The sequence below is a fragment of the Dendropsophus ebraccatus genome, chromosome 5 (genome assembly GCF_027789765.1).
Source record: "Dendropsophus ebraccatus isolate aDenEbr1 chromosome 5, aDenEbr1.pat, whole genome shotgun sequence".
Taxonomy (NCBI): Eukaryota; Metazoa; Chordata; class Amphibia; order Anura; family Hylidae; genus Dendropsophus; species Dendropsophus ebraccatus.
In genome coordinates this window covers 40,195,415-40,209,832 of record NC_091458.1, presented here as the reverse complement: position 1 = coordinate 40,209,832, position 14,418 = coordinate 40,195,415, and the positions used below count along the sequence as shown (strand labels likewise).

General features: G+C 43.0%; 1 protein-coding gene across 7 annotated transcripts in view; it reads right to left on the bottom strand.

Annotated features, from left to right (window-relative positions):
* Positions 1-14,418, bottom strand: part of NBEA (neurobeachin) — a 453,563-nt gene that overhangs the window by 410,709 nt on the left and 28,436 nt on the right. The gene's annotated exons all lie outside the window — the stretch shown is intronic.

Here is a 14,418-nt window from a genome sequence, read left to right as displayed (position 1 = left end):
TAAACGAGACATAAAAGGACATGCACTATATACAAAAAACGCACTGAAATAAAGTATTATAATATTACAAGTCTTGCCCATTAAGAAATACATAATTGGTTATCTACAATCATCTATCTATATAACTGGGTTAACAACAATTCTCTGTGGACATCTGTTCCACTGGACAGAACAAGGCATGGGCCATGCTGGAAAATGTCTCTATGTAAGTTTTTCCATCAATTTCTTTTTTTCCCCTGGATGCCAACTAGAGAAACTCTTAATAGTCTTCATTATAAATTTTCTACCATTTAGTTATTACTGGGAGAAAGATTAGATTAATCCATCAGAAGACTTCCTGCATGGATTTATTTTAATTTTCAGCTAAATGGTAGGAGTTAAGGTCCCCATATATTTTATACTTCTGTCATCCCAATCTGCCAGACACAGCAGGTTCACATGTCAGTATAAAGTATATGGGGATCTCCCGAGACTCCACTAACAGATAATGCCAGTTGATATGGGGTCAGACACGATGTAAAAAATCACTGCCCGTCTCTTTTGCTCACAGAGAGATAAGCCACAGAGAGAGCTGACTGGCAGCGGCTTTCCCTTCCCTCCCCCATTGAAAACAGGGGAGAGCAAAGCTGTGCCAAACATTTATGTGAATGGGGAGGATGTGAAAGCTAAATACTGATGGTGTACAGCCACCTTTACATATCTCAAAGAGTGGAGGGGACAGGGAGCAGAGAAACCTTGGAGGACAGCTCACACAGGCTGTAGATAGAGAAAAGAGCAGATACAAGGCAGTTTGAAGGGGAGAAACCTATATGCAGTGTACAAGTATATAGAGAAACTCAAGCTCATAGACCAAGCTGAAAAGGCTAGAGAAGGAGGCTGCAAAAACATCAGAAAATGAGAAGCTCCCTCCAAAGAGCAGAAACAAAGCATACATCAGCAGAAATTATTATAAAGCAAACAGAAAGAGGCCATGTTCACACACTATCAAAATGACGGACGTTTTTATTGTATGGCCGTCAGTTACTGACAAATAACAGACTTTATTTTAAAACAGATGCTATACGAATAACAGTGATTAATTACCAGTAATTGAAAGCTGTCCAGTTAAAAAACGGCTGGCACTTTGACAGTGTATGAACATAGCCATACAGTACTTTATTCAATACTCACAATAGTGCAAGCAAAACCTATGTGCTTATTACAGGATTAAGTAACTAAACCAGTACATATTCACTGAAATGCCTTTCAGGGAGCTGGACAAAAATTATACAGGATATGAGTCAGTATCTAATAAAACAATAAAGTACGCTGTACATTTTTTTTAATAAAGGGATTTAGTCTCTAATACAGTATACGGCAGATAAGCTGCATACCACACCAAATTCTATAAAAGTCTAAATCTCCTCTATGCAGAAACTTCCTGTCTTCAATGGAGTTACCCTCCTGAGTAGCAAACCTATCTGTCAGGTTGTTTGCTGTGTTTCAATCATTATGTGTTAATTTTTATTTAGTTGTTCTCTTACATATAAACTTATAGGCTGCATATTATATATATATTCTGTCTATCCGTCCTCTATACTATAGACTTCCGAACGGCTGACACATTTGACTGCAAATTTGGCAAGCAGATACATTGAGTTCCTGGGAAAGTTTGAATGAAGGTCCCATTCTTGCCAGATGTACAGTAGAGGAGTGGAATGGAAAAGACCACCCTATAGAAATTAATGGGAGAATCTCCACAATGCACACACAGGTGACATAATTAGAGCTCTGTCTCTCACCAGCAACGCACAGGTAAGGGAATTAGTGCTCAGCCAGAGCTTGGTGTCACTGTTGTTAGAACTTCTAAAATCTAAATCAACAGTAGATGTGAAATAAAGCATGTTTGCAATATACATTCATTATTTTTGTTGTTGCTGTTATCTTGCTGTAAAACAAAGCTGTACTTACCAGAAATCCAGGTCCAGTCTCCTGAAGGCAGATTTTGTGACTGGTTGAAAAAAAGCCCACTAAATACAGGAATTCCAGTCAGTACAGAGTCACGGCTCAATTTGTCTGTCAATCACATGACTGCCTTCTCTGTAAGCGTTCAGATGGCCTAAGAAACAATGGACTTACTGTTTTCTGACTCTTTGGGGGGGGGGGGGGGGAGTCAGAGAGCAGGAAGTGTCCTGTTTTCCTCATGATAATAAAAATAATTAATGTAAATTGCAAAAATGCTTTATCTCACATCTACTTTTGGTTTAGATTTTAAAAGTTATAACGACAGGTACGCTTTAAGGGTGGGTTCATATGTAACGGAATTGCAGCAGAGTCCACACCAACAGGCCTGGCGCCTGTTGGTAGCTCCCAAGGAGAGGTTTGGGGAAAAACAGACCCATGGAAAAAAATGGTAGGAAGTTCTGGAGATCAAATTTTACCTCACAAAGATGATTTTAATGTAGTTGAAAAAATATAATCAGGGACCTAATTAGACAAGGCCATTCTTAACTATTAAACTATTAACAATAAACTACTGCATCTATGACTATGATTTTTACGTCAGCACAAAATCATCAATCAACGACACATGAATGATTTCTTGTTGGTCATTTGATTGTTGACTGCATTTACACAAAACGATTATTGCTTAAAAGGAGACCTGTCACCCCCGTGCCCGGGTGACAGGCTCCCGACCCCCAATTACAGCCCCCTATACTCACGTGATCCCGCCGGGTCCCGCTTCCTGAGCCGGTCGGGTAGGGCTGGGCGGTATACCGCAAAAATACCGATACCGTCACTGGCGTCGGTTAACCGACCTCAACTCTGCCAGGACGGTATCTGCGGTATTTTCCCCCCACACCCGGCGGCCGCATGCTCTGGTGCAGGGAGAGAGAGAGGGGTGTCGGGTGGAGAGACGGAGGCTGGAAAGCTTATGCTCCGATTCACCTCCCGAGCCAGGACGCACATATACTGCTGCAGGACAAGAGATCCTGCTGCGGGGGGCTGAAGAAAAAGGCTGGAGATGTGACAGGCTGCACACAGACGGCAGCGTCCCCTCCAGTGTGAGCTCAGCGCTGCTGCTGCCGGGCAGCTCTCCTCCTAGCTTCTCTGTAAGCTGCACGGTGAGCCCTGCCCCCCCTCTCCCGCATATATAGTTGGGGTCAGGTATGGGTCGGCACCTCCATGCTTCACTGGCCACCGCACTCTGTCCCGCACAGGAATTCTCGGAGCGCCGTTATGTTTTGTCAGTGCTGGAAGCGGCCGTGTGTGACGCTCAGTCCGGGACACAGATATATGTGCTACAGCACGGAGTGACAGGGGCCGAGGATTCCTGTGCGGGAGAGAGAGAGAGCGGTGCCTGGGGGAGCAAGGAGGTGCGACCTATACCTGACCCCCTGCAGCCACTGAGTGAGAGAGAGAGAGAAAGATAGAGAGAGAGAAAGATAGAGAGAGAGAAAGATAGAGAGAGAGAAAGATAGAGAGAGAGAAAGATAGAGAGAGAGAAAGATAGAGAGAGAGAAAGATAGAGAGAGAGAAAGATAGAGAGAGAGAAAGATAGAGAGAGAGAAAGATAGAGAGAGAGAAAGATAGAGAGAGAGAGAAAGATAGAGAGAGAGAAAGATAGAGAGAGAGAGAAAGATAGAGAGAGAGAGAAAGATAGAGAGAGAGAAAGATAGAGAGAGAGAGAAAGATAGAGAGAGAGAGCAATCAGAAAATCCACAGCACTCCAGCAGTAAAGGTATAGGGTGCCACCCCGCACTAAGTATCCTTCGTGCACATATACAGACTAAAAAATAGGGTTTCGGCACTCCAATAGGGAAGAAAAGTGTAGTTTATTTGCTCAAAGGAACATGCAGCAGCAACGTTTCGATGCCACAATCAGCACTGTTTTCAAGCTGGAACCCTATTTTTTGGTCTATAGATAGATAGATAGATAGATAGATAGATAGATAGATAGAGGAGTTAGATAGATAGATAGAGGAGTTAGATAGATAGATAGAGGAGTTAGATAGAGAGATAGAGGAGTTAAGATAGATAGAGAGATAGATAGAGAGATAGATAGAGAGATAGATAGAGAGATAGATAGAGAGATAGATAGAGAGATAGAGAGATAGATAGAGAGATAGATAGATAGATAGATAGGAGATAGATAGGAGATAGATAGGAGATAGATAGGAGATAGATAGGAGATAGATAGGAGATAGATAGATCTCCTATCTATACATACACATATATATATATATATATATATATATATATATATATATATATATATATATAATGTGTATATATAGATATATACATAGATAGATAGAGCAAACAATATAGGCAGCACACTAAACGAACTGTGGAGGCCAGCAGTCGAATACCAAGTCGGCTAGTAAAAATACTCTGCAGCACTCTGATGGTGATACAAACGTGAATTTATTCCATATAACAATGTGCAGCAAACTTCACAAGTAATATACGATGTTTTGGCGTCTCTTATGCCACTCTTAAGTGGCACTTGAAAATGGTGTAGGAGACGCCAAAACATTGTGTATTACTTGTGAAGTTTGCTGCACATTGTGATATGGAATAAATTCACGTTTGTATTACCATCGGAAAATGGGGTTTTCAAAAGGGGTGTGGCTTTTAAAAGGGGCGTGTCATAATTATCGTTCAATTTATCGTTACCGCGGCTACATGTACGATAAACCGCGATATTGATTTAGGCCATTATCGCCCAGCCCTACGGTCGGGTCACGGAGATATCAGCTCCCGAAGCCTGGCGCGCGCTGACAGCGGGCGCTGATATCTCTGTGACCCGACCGGCTCAGGAAGCGGGACCCGGTGGGATCACGTGAGTATAGGGGGCTCTAACGGGGGGTCCGGTGCCTGTCACCCCGGCACGGGGGGTGACAGGTCCTCTTTAAATTTTTACGATATATAGTGATTTTTCGCATGATAATCATGCTGTGTAATAGGGCCTTAACACACTGACATTTTATACCCAGCGTCGGGTACAATTTCATATATTATTTCCAGGCTAAAACAGAAAACCTGCTATAACAACTACACATTGCACTCAGAGTCACCGTGACCAAATCCCACAGTTCCTGATGGGCAATGCACATGAAGCTCCTCTAATCTTGATGTTTTAGGTCTTTGCTTAGGGGGAAAAAAAATATCAGAAAATAAGATCATGGTTCTTCAGTTTATTGTGCTGGCTAGCTGCTACAGTAAGACAGGCATTTACTCAATTTGAAGGGGTTATCCAGGATTAGGAAAAAAAAAATAAAATAAAAAAGACACACCCAATCTGAGGTCAAGAGTGGTGCTGTTTCTGGGAGCAAATAGCCGTGCTATCCTAAGCCTGGGTAAATACAGCTGAATCCTAATGGACCCAGGAGACCCCATGGCTCAAGCTCACGTGATCAGCCGATTCCCCCCATTCCCCCAATAATAAGATTTTATCGGTATGTAATGTCAGATGGTAGAGAAACGCTCTTGGATTCCTATAAAGTAATTGCATTGCGGCCCATCTGTGATACAGAATTTAAGGCGGCTGTAGACAAGTAATTCTGAATTCTAATAATGGAGAATACGTCTACAATGACTTTCATACATTGCAATGAGACTAATAGCTGTAAAAAGGAAATTGAACAATCCCAAAATCTGCAATAACAAGAGTTAAAATGCCATCATGTGCAACAGAGAACCATATGGGCACCGCTTAGCATTAGATGGAGACGGCGTTCTCTCCCTGTGATACTTGCTATTGTACAGGTCCTGCTGTGAGCTGCCATATTGTGACTACAATAGGGCTCTTTACGCTTCCTCTGCTGACGGGTACTTACGAATGCTGCCATAGTGTTAACTATACTTTAGTGACTCATTTCTTATAGTGCTCTCATTGTGGACCGCTATATCAGGAGTGAACTCGGATCAGTATACAGCTGCAATATTCCGACCACCTATGGTTCTAATAAACTAAATGTAGGTTCCCATAGACTGTTATGATGATCTAAGTTCAGTTTAGCAGAACTGCAGGAGATCCTGGTATTGCTGTCATAATACATACGCTAATAGATTTGCATTAAAGGGGATGTTCAGCAGGATTTTTCTTTTAAATTAAAAAGAGTCAATCTGATTTTGAAGAGTATTTTTTATGTGTATTATCTGTGACAGTTCATTGTGCCCATGTTCACGGGGCCTTCTATAAAGCATATCTTTAAAGGGGTTATCCAGCGCTACAAAAACATGGCCACTTTTCCCCCTACTGATGTCTCTGTCTGTTCTATAGAGAGGGGAGTGGGGAGGAGGGAGTTGAGTTGGCAGCAGAGAGCAGAGAACAAAGGGTTACACAGCCAAGAGCTCCATGAAAGACGTAATGAGAGGTCAGAGCTGACGATCAGAGGAGATAGCCAGTGATGTAGCTGTAAATTAACTCTTTGTTGTCATTTCCCTCCACCCCTCCCCTCTCTATACACAATGATGAAGACGGGGGAGGAAAAAAAGAAGAAAAAAATTAAACGACAGTGACACTTTAAAGAGTTGCTGTCATTAGAAATACCTATTGACATGTCATAAGTTATTGATAGCAGCGGGTCTCACTGCTGAGAGTAGACCCACAGATACAGCTGGGGAGAGAGCGTGGCAGGTGGTTATACATTCACTAACTAGGAGATGCATGAAAATTTTTACAATGTATATACTCAGCATTTATATTGGGCCTAATTTAGTTGGGCTATCCTGCTATACAGTACCATAAGAACAGAACAACATGCCTGGAATTGGATTGGATAGAGTACATCTCTACACCGGGATTTATGGGACGGAATTACTGTCTAACAATCAGCAGTTTGCTGCCTGCCAGAAAACACCCATGAAGTCCCCGTCTGCTTCCACGTGAGCAGTGTATACTAAAAAGGTCTGTGAATTACTGATCCTGGTTACATTGACTGTGTGATAAATGACAATGAATACATAGACAAAACCACACAGGGCATCCCATAACATGACTTCCAAATAACAGGAACATTTTTTTTTTTTAGCAAATTTATTGAATGCCTAATATAGAAAAGGGCAATATTTTAAAAAAGCATTTCATGTTGCAGACTTGCTGAGGATTGAATGGTGCAGATTTTTTGCTGTGGAAGGGTATGTGCACACTACGGAATCCGCCGCACACCCCCGCTTGAAGGGTCGCCTGTCCCATAGGCTCCATTGTATGCTCAGGCAGATTCCGCTATTCGCCCAAAGAATACACACGTATTCTGTAGTGTGCACATTCCAGAATGGACGGCGTTGGTTTTTTGCTGTGGATTGGATGGTGCAGATTTTATGCTTTGGACTGGACGGTGCAGATTTTATGCTTTGGACTGGACGGTGCAGATTTTATGCTTTGGAGTTGGACTGGACGGTGCAGATTTTATGCTTTGGACTGGACGGTGCAGATTTTATGCTTTGGACTAGACGGTGCAGATTTTATGCTTTGGACTAGACGGTGCAGATTTTGTGCTCTGGATTGGATGGTGCAGAATTTAGGCTATGGATTGGATGGTGCAGATTTTATGTTGTGGACTGGATTGTGTGGTCTTTATGCTGCAAATCTGATGGTGTTGATTTTATGCTTAGGATCGGATGATACAGATGTAACAATTATAAATAAATAACTGAAATCTGCATCAGATTACTGAACATACCTTTAGGGTACAAACACACACGGCATATACGCTGCGTATTTACTGCTGCGATACGCAGCAAATACGCAGCAGATTAGATCTAAATAACTAAACACAGCATCAAATCTGCACCACCAAATCTGCTGCGTATCTGCTGTGTGTGTTTGTACCCTTACAGGAAATCAGTAATATTACTAGTTTGATTTTCCTTAGAGCTTGCCCATCTTACCCTGAAGACTTCTACGACGCTTTGCAAAGGACTATAAAAAAATGTCACCACCTATAAATGTAAAGATAAAGCAAGTTTCTGCCGAGAACTGTTATCTGCTCATTTCCCAGAAGACAGTGGATAAGTTTCTTCCTTGTAAGCAAGATTGAGGAAGACAATTACCTGACTTCTTGAAAGAATAGAGACTACATAGATCTCATGGCATATTCACAAGCACCTAGTTAAATGAAAGTTTAGCTCCATTATGGTGCAGCCTCGTGGCAGCGGTAAATGTCAGCGGGCTAATTGCTTGCACCTGAAGGTCTGTATCATATCTGCTCCTTGGTATACAGGCGTCTGGGTAATACGCACATGAATCAGCGGGCTGGCACCGCCTGCGCTGTCACTAGAGTTCACCTTCTGGTTTAGATGGATGACTCTTTACAGCAGAGAGTGGAGCAGCACACAGAGCGTTACTAGTGAGACAGTCCTCAGAGGCTGCAGACAAATTCTGGTTCCTTAGACACAACGAATGACACAGCGTAAGGCTTCCTCTGAGGATTGACTCTAGAAGACGCTGCATCCTTGCAAAACTACTGACACAGGGGAAGGAAGGAAACTGAAATTAGATCTGAGATGCTCTACAAAACTCACCGCCTCATATGGGAGGGATGTGCTACACCGCTCCAGGGTGACAGACTGCTTTCAAGATGGTCAGACAGTGAACAATCTGAATTTTTCAACAAATACTTGGCCCATATATTCCCTTAAAGTCTATGACATCATCCAAGCTCAGAGCAGACACCTGTTTCTTTATTATTTAACAGACTCAAATAGAGAGAATATAAAAGTCTGAAACCTCGATATTTTTGATTAAGGGTATAAACCCACACACCGTATACACAGCAGATACGCAACAAATACGCAGCAAATACGCAGCAGATTTGTTGGTACAGATTTGATGCTGTGTTCAGTTATTTAGATATAATCTGCTGCGTATTTGCTGCGTGTTTGCTGCGTATTTGCTGCGTGTTTGCTGCGTATTTGCTGCGTATCGCAGCAGTAAATACGCTGCTTATACGGTGTGTGGGTTTATACCCTAAAAGGAAAATTCACATCTCAACTATTATAGTTATAATTGTAGGGTGTGTCGAGTTACATATTTTTTGTAAATACATACATTAACAAACTTAACTATTCCTTCTGATGGTTCTTTTCATCACCATGTGGACAGCTCGTTGTCTAGGTTACTATCCACCACCCTGCTCTATAAGCAGTGTTCACAAAGTAGTGGTCTGGTATATACACAGCTACTGTATACACATTTATACAATACTGTACACACATTGACAATGAGCCTTCAACACTGCTCACAGTGCATGCAAAAATATGTATTTTTTTTAAATATTTCTTTAGAAACGTTATATTACTATTATTTTTTATTAAAGTTACATTACTAGTATATTATATTTTAATAAAGTTTTATTACTTAAGGAATGTATTAGCAAAAAAAAAAAAAAATTAAATAAAAATACACTTAGGGCCCTATTACACAGAGCGATAATCTGCCAAATTTGGCTGATTACCGCTCTGTGTAATAGAGACAACGATCAGCGGCTGATCGTTGATTTAGGTTTGAACCTAAAATCACCGGGCACAGACTGCGTATGGCTATGTATAATAGCGATGTGCGGCCAACAGCTAACGAGTGCCCACACACCTGACACCTTACCTCTTCCCGCCTTCTCTTCTGTGCCCTGCAGCTCCCCGGCCCCGGCGGCAGCAGCAGCAAGGTCTGAGCGTCCTGTGAACTGACAGGCCGCTTAGCCAATCACAGGCGGCGGTCTTGGGAAGACCAGGAGAAGACCAGGAGCGGGCAGAGGTAAGGGAGAAGACCAGGAGCGGGCAAAGGTACGGGGTCTGATGTTTGGGCAAGGGCTGCATGGATATCGCTAACAATGTCCATGTGGCCCTTGCTGCCTGATTATCGGGTTGTGTAATAGGTCTAGTAAACAAACTCTGATCTAGCAGATGATCAGGCCAGAGTCGCCCATGTAATAGGACCCATAGTGTCTGGAGTACCCCTTTAAAGCTGAGCAGTCAGCGTTCAAACAGGTGTAAAATAAGTTCATAGCTATCAAGATTCTAGGCATACCACTTTCTCTCCATAGTCCTTTCCAGTGCCAATATGTAAATTAAACTGAAGTGCCCAGGAGGCATTCCCCAGCAGAAGGTTAGCCAGCCCATGTACTCATTCACCACCTTTATGCGGGGAGAAGAGAACGATCAGCATGTTGGATTTCATCTCAATCCTTTGTTCTCAGTGATATAAGTGACCTTCTCCCCTCTACTCATTCAGAGCACATAGAAGCTCGGCCCTGATGAGTGCGATTGTGTATTTTGGTGGGGAGAATCAGGAGATATGGCTGTCAGACGTCTGCCCAGCTTGATCTTAGACAAGTGCCAAATGGTTAAAACAAGTGAATGCCGCGGCATGTCTCTATGCCAGCAGTGACTACTACAAGATTATTATAATGCTTTAATATTTCCAGTTTTATTTAACTATTATGCTACAAAACATGATATGTCGCCAAACACTCAATTAGGCTTCAATCTAATAGCATAAATAGAGGCAATGTGGTCCCACCTCCCATTTGTCTCTGCCGAGTATAGGTTGGCTAATTACTGGGTTTCCGTTAAATCCAGGAATAGACCCAGCTGTCCCTTAATATATATCTAATCAACTGCGTGTGCCAGCCGAAAAATGCCTACAAGTGAGTCAGATTAAGATGAGGGAGATGAGAAATCTGAGCTGACCATTAACTAGTGCACCCCTGCCAGCTGGCCATTGAGCACCTACCACAAGTGGCACTTAAGAGCCACAAGAGCAGCCAAGGTATTATGAGCTCTCAGCTGAGATCATCTCCAAACAAGCGGTGAATACATCTCAACCCATGCCAAGGGAAACTGGTTCTACCACACTGGTCAACAAACAGTAACGGATTATTGTGTTAAAGAAATTGGGGTATATGCCAAGACATTTACTTAAAACTTTAAAAACCTGTGTCTTACTAAACGTTTCCGTAACTACGTCAGGTTAGAGGAGTTCTTCCAGAAGAACATTCATGACATAGAACCCGATTTGGGCTTAACTAACAATTCCCGGTTTCAAGGCTTTTAAAAGGACTGAACATTGACTTGCAGGAATGCTACCTGCAACAGGTCGCAAAAGAGAAGCTCTTATCCTACTAGCTGAAAAAGGGCTGCCCTTTAAATCAGAATTGTTGGGCGCATTCTGGTCGTTTATACATATTCATCAAAGAGACGATCTTACGCTCCTGGAATGCTCAAGGCTGTAATGCTACCTTGTCCCCCCTCCCAACGCTATACCTTGCTTTAATTAAAACTCAGCTTCCAGCTGTCAATCAAGCAGGGATAAAGATGGGAGGGGGAGTGAGTCCTCAGCCCTGGGCTTTGGAACACCTCTTTGCACGAGAGAAGAATTGCAGATGGATATGAGAAAATGTACCATGTGTCTGCTTGCCCTAACAGCGCTAGCAGTTTAAAACCTGAAATGTAGCTGACAGATTCACTTGGTTGCAAAAAAGATTAAATTAGCAGATGAACGGACATTTGATCGCTGGCCTTATCACATGGGCTGTTTATTAAAGAGATTATTAAGGATTAGAAGAACATGGCTGCTTTCTTCCAGAAACACCATGACTCTTGTTTCCAGTTTGGGTGTAGTTTTGTATTAAAGTGAATGAAGCTTAATTGCAAACACCATCCACACTGGAGACAAGTGTGGTGCTGTTTCTGGAAGAAAGCCGCCATGAGCACTAATTTGCCCAATAATTGACCCGGGCCCACAAAGTGCCGAGCAACAGCTTCCCGGACCCTAGCTGGAATTAATTTTCCAGTACGCATGTTGTCACAACTCGGGGGAAATAACAGACCTAGCTGATGGATTGCCCGCTCTGCCAATCAATGACTGAAGCAAGGTCCCGCCCCAGTAACTGATGGGCTGAGCAGAAAATCCATCAGCCAAGTTGTGACGCCGCTGGAGAAGAAGATCCAGGAGTTGCGGAGAAGCAAGGCAGCGCTGAGGAGGCACAGGAACAGGTAAGTAGCGCTTGTTTATTATCTTCCTGCCTGCCTCCCCCTGGCCTCTGAAAAAGTTTTAATTTCGCAGCATTTCTCCTTTGAATGGCAAATTTTACAACCATCTAATGTTTACCTACTAGAAAGTATTTTAATGTAAAATACTGTACACCACATTGGGGACATCTTCTATGCACAGACCTCCTTATGGTAAAGGTTTTGAGATGTACAATGAATTTAAGCTCCACCGACATAAAGAGTCCAACGGGGTTCTCTTGTTTAGACAGCAACAACAGCACTGCAAGCCTTCTCCTCTGTTCACATCCGTGTTGTAAGCCTCAGTGTGGGGTCCCATCAAGGGATCTGTCACTTTGACAGCGAGAATAGTGCAGCGTGCAGTCTTATTGGCATCAAAATAAGGGATTCTGTTATAAGCAAATGAGCCCCGTCAGTCATCACTAGGATCTGTCACACAGAAGACATGATGCCAGTGTGAACAGGGCTGGACTCTATTTGCATCCGAAATACCTCTGATTCACTAGGATAGTGCCAGATATGGTGTACCTGCTGCAGACGTGCATGACATTTCTGTGCCTCTACCTTTCAGGAAAGTCGGTAAAAGACAAGGTCGAGTATCAGCGTCAAGGCGAGACAAGTCCGCATTCAAGAAACACAAACAAAAGCCAAGTAGACAATTCGGCAGCCCTTTATGCGGCAGAACATGTAGTCTTCCTCAGGCCAGCTGGCCCGTCACTTGGAGCAGAAGTGATGCATTGACTGCTGGCTGTCCATATCCACCATTAATTATGGAGTAATATCTTCATGGAACCAGAGGAGATGTCGGGATGAATCTATCAGACCCAACAGCCCATCCATTTTAAAATGTAAGATTTGTGCAAATATTGGCCAGGCCCGGCACAGCCAGAAGCTATTTAGACAAGCCGTAACAGTGATGCATTTACTCTTCCGCAGCTCTCCAATCCAGGCTGTCTTTTGTTCCACCATAGTATAAAGAAATAAAATACAATCTGCACCAAACAGGAGCTAATAAATGAACGTGGAATAAAAAATTACCATATACTAATAGGTGAGGAAATAAATAAAAGGTTGGGAGAAAGGTGGCGCAATCCCGGCCAGTGATTGGCTGAGCAGCGTGTCAGCTCAGACAGGCCGCACTGAAGCTAGAGCGCGGGACCCGGGGAGAAGACCGCAAGAGGAGCCCTGCAGCCTGGATAGGTAATGTAAATTGTCAGTCGCCGGCTGCGTACCGATATACACGTAGCGATTTGCGGACGGCGCCCGACAATTATAGGTTCAAACCTATATCAATGATCAGTCGATGACCGTAGTCATCGGCTGATCGTTGTATTTATTCCACAGAGCGATAATCAGCCAACTCAGGCTAATTCGGACGATTATTGCTCCGTGGAATAGGCCCCTAAGTATCAGGCATGGGATTTTTATTTTTTCAGTCTGGTTCCTACAAAATAGCATTGACAAAGTCCGGACAATGAATGAGATTACATGGCAGTTCGGCTTCAATGGTAGAAATGCTGACATTCCTCATTCAATGTAGATGCTGATGGAACAAAAGAGGATACTGGTAATGACTATTGGGGAAGTACAAAATGCATGTTCTGCTCATACGTACGTCATGTTCCACATTTGGAGCAAGTCAGTCATGTAGCCAGAGTTTGAGTTAAAAGGAGTAAAGTTGCTAATGATCAGATGTAGACCACATACATATATGTTAGGGTATGTGCACACTACGGAAATGTAACGGAAAATCCGTCGCAGAATCCGCCGCTCGCCGACTTCGGCGGGCGCCTCCGCCCGTGTCATAGACTCCATTCTATGCACGGGCGGATTCCGTTTTAGTTCCAAAGAATGAACAGAATTGAGTCTATGACACGAGCGGAGATGCCTGCGAGCGGCAGATTCCGCAATGGATTTTCCGTCACATTTCAGAAGTGTGCACATACCCTAAAGGAGAGATAATGTGCTGTTTTTCAGTAAAATAGCTTCCATCCCTGTACTGGTCATTTTCCCCACTAATCTGATCACTTCCTGGTTTCCTAACTGAACTGTGTGACCCTTCTGTTGCTGTGCAACACTGCACACGCTTTCCCACAATTCCTCATGTTTGCATTAACAATGAAAACCAACTGCTAATACTAATGGGACAGACGAAGAGACTGCAGGTAAACTGAGCATGCCTGGTCCACCTTATAGGGCTGCACCCAAGGGAAACAGGTCACCAAAACAAAGCAGGCACATTGGGGATTAGTGCATCTATATATATAGAGCAGAACATTATCAGAAATGCTTGTGATTTAATAGGTTTCATTTAACACAATGCATCAGTTTCTACCTATTTATCTTCACAAGACAATGCCTTTATTATAGGGCCATCGATTAAATGCTTGTTCATCGTCCAATCAATTCCTTTACCTGTTAAAA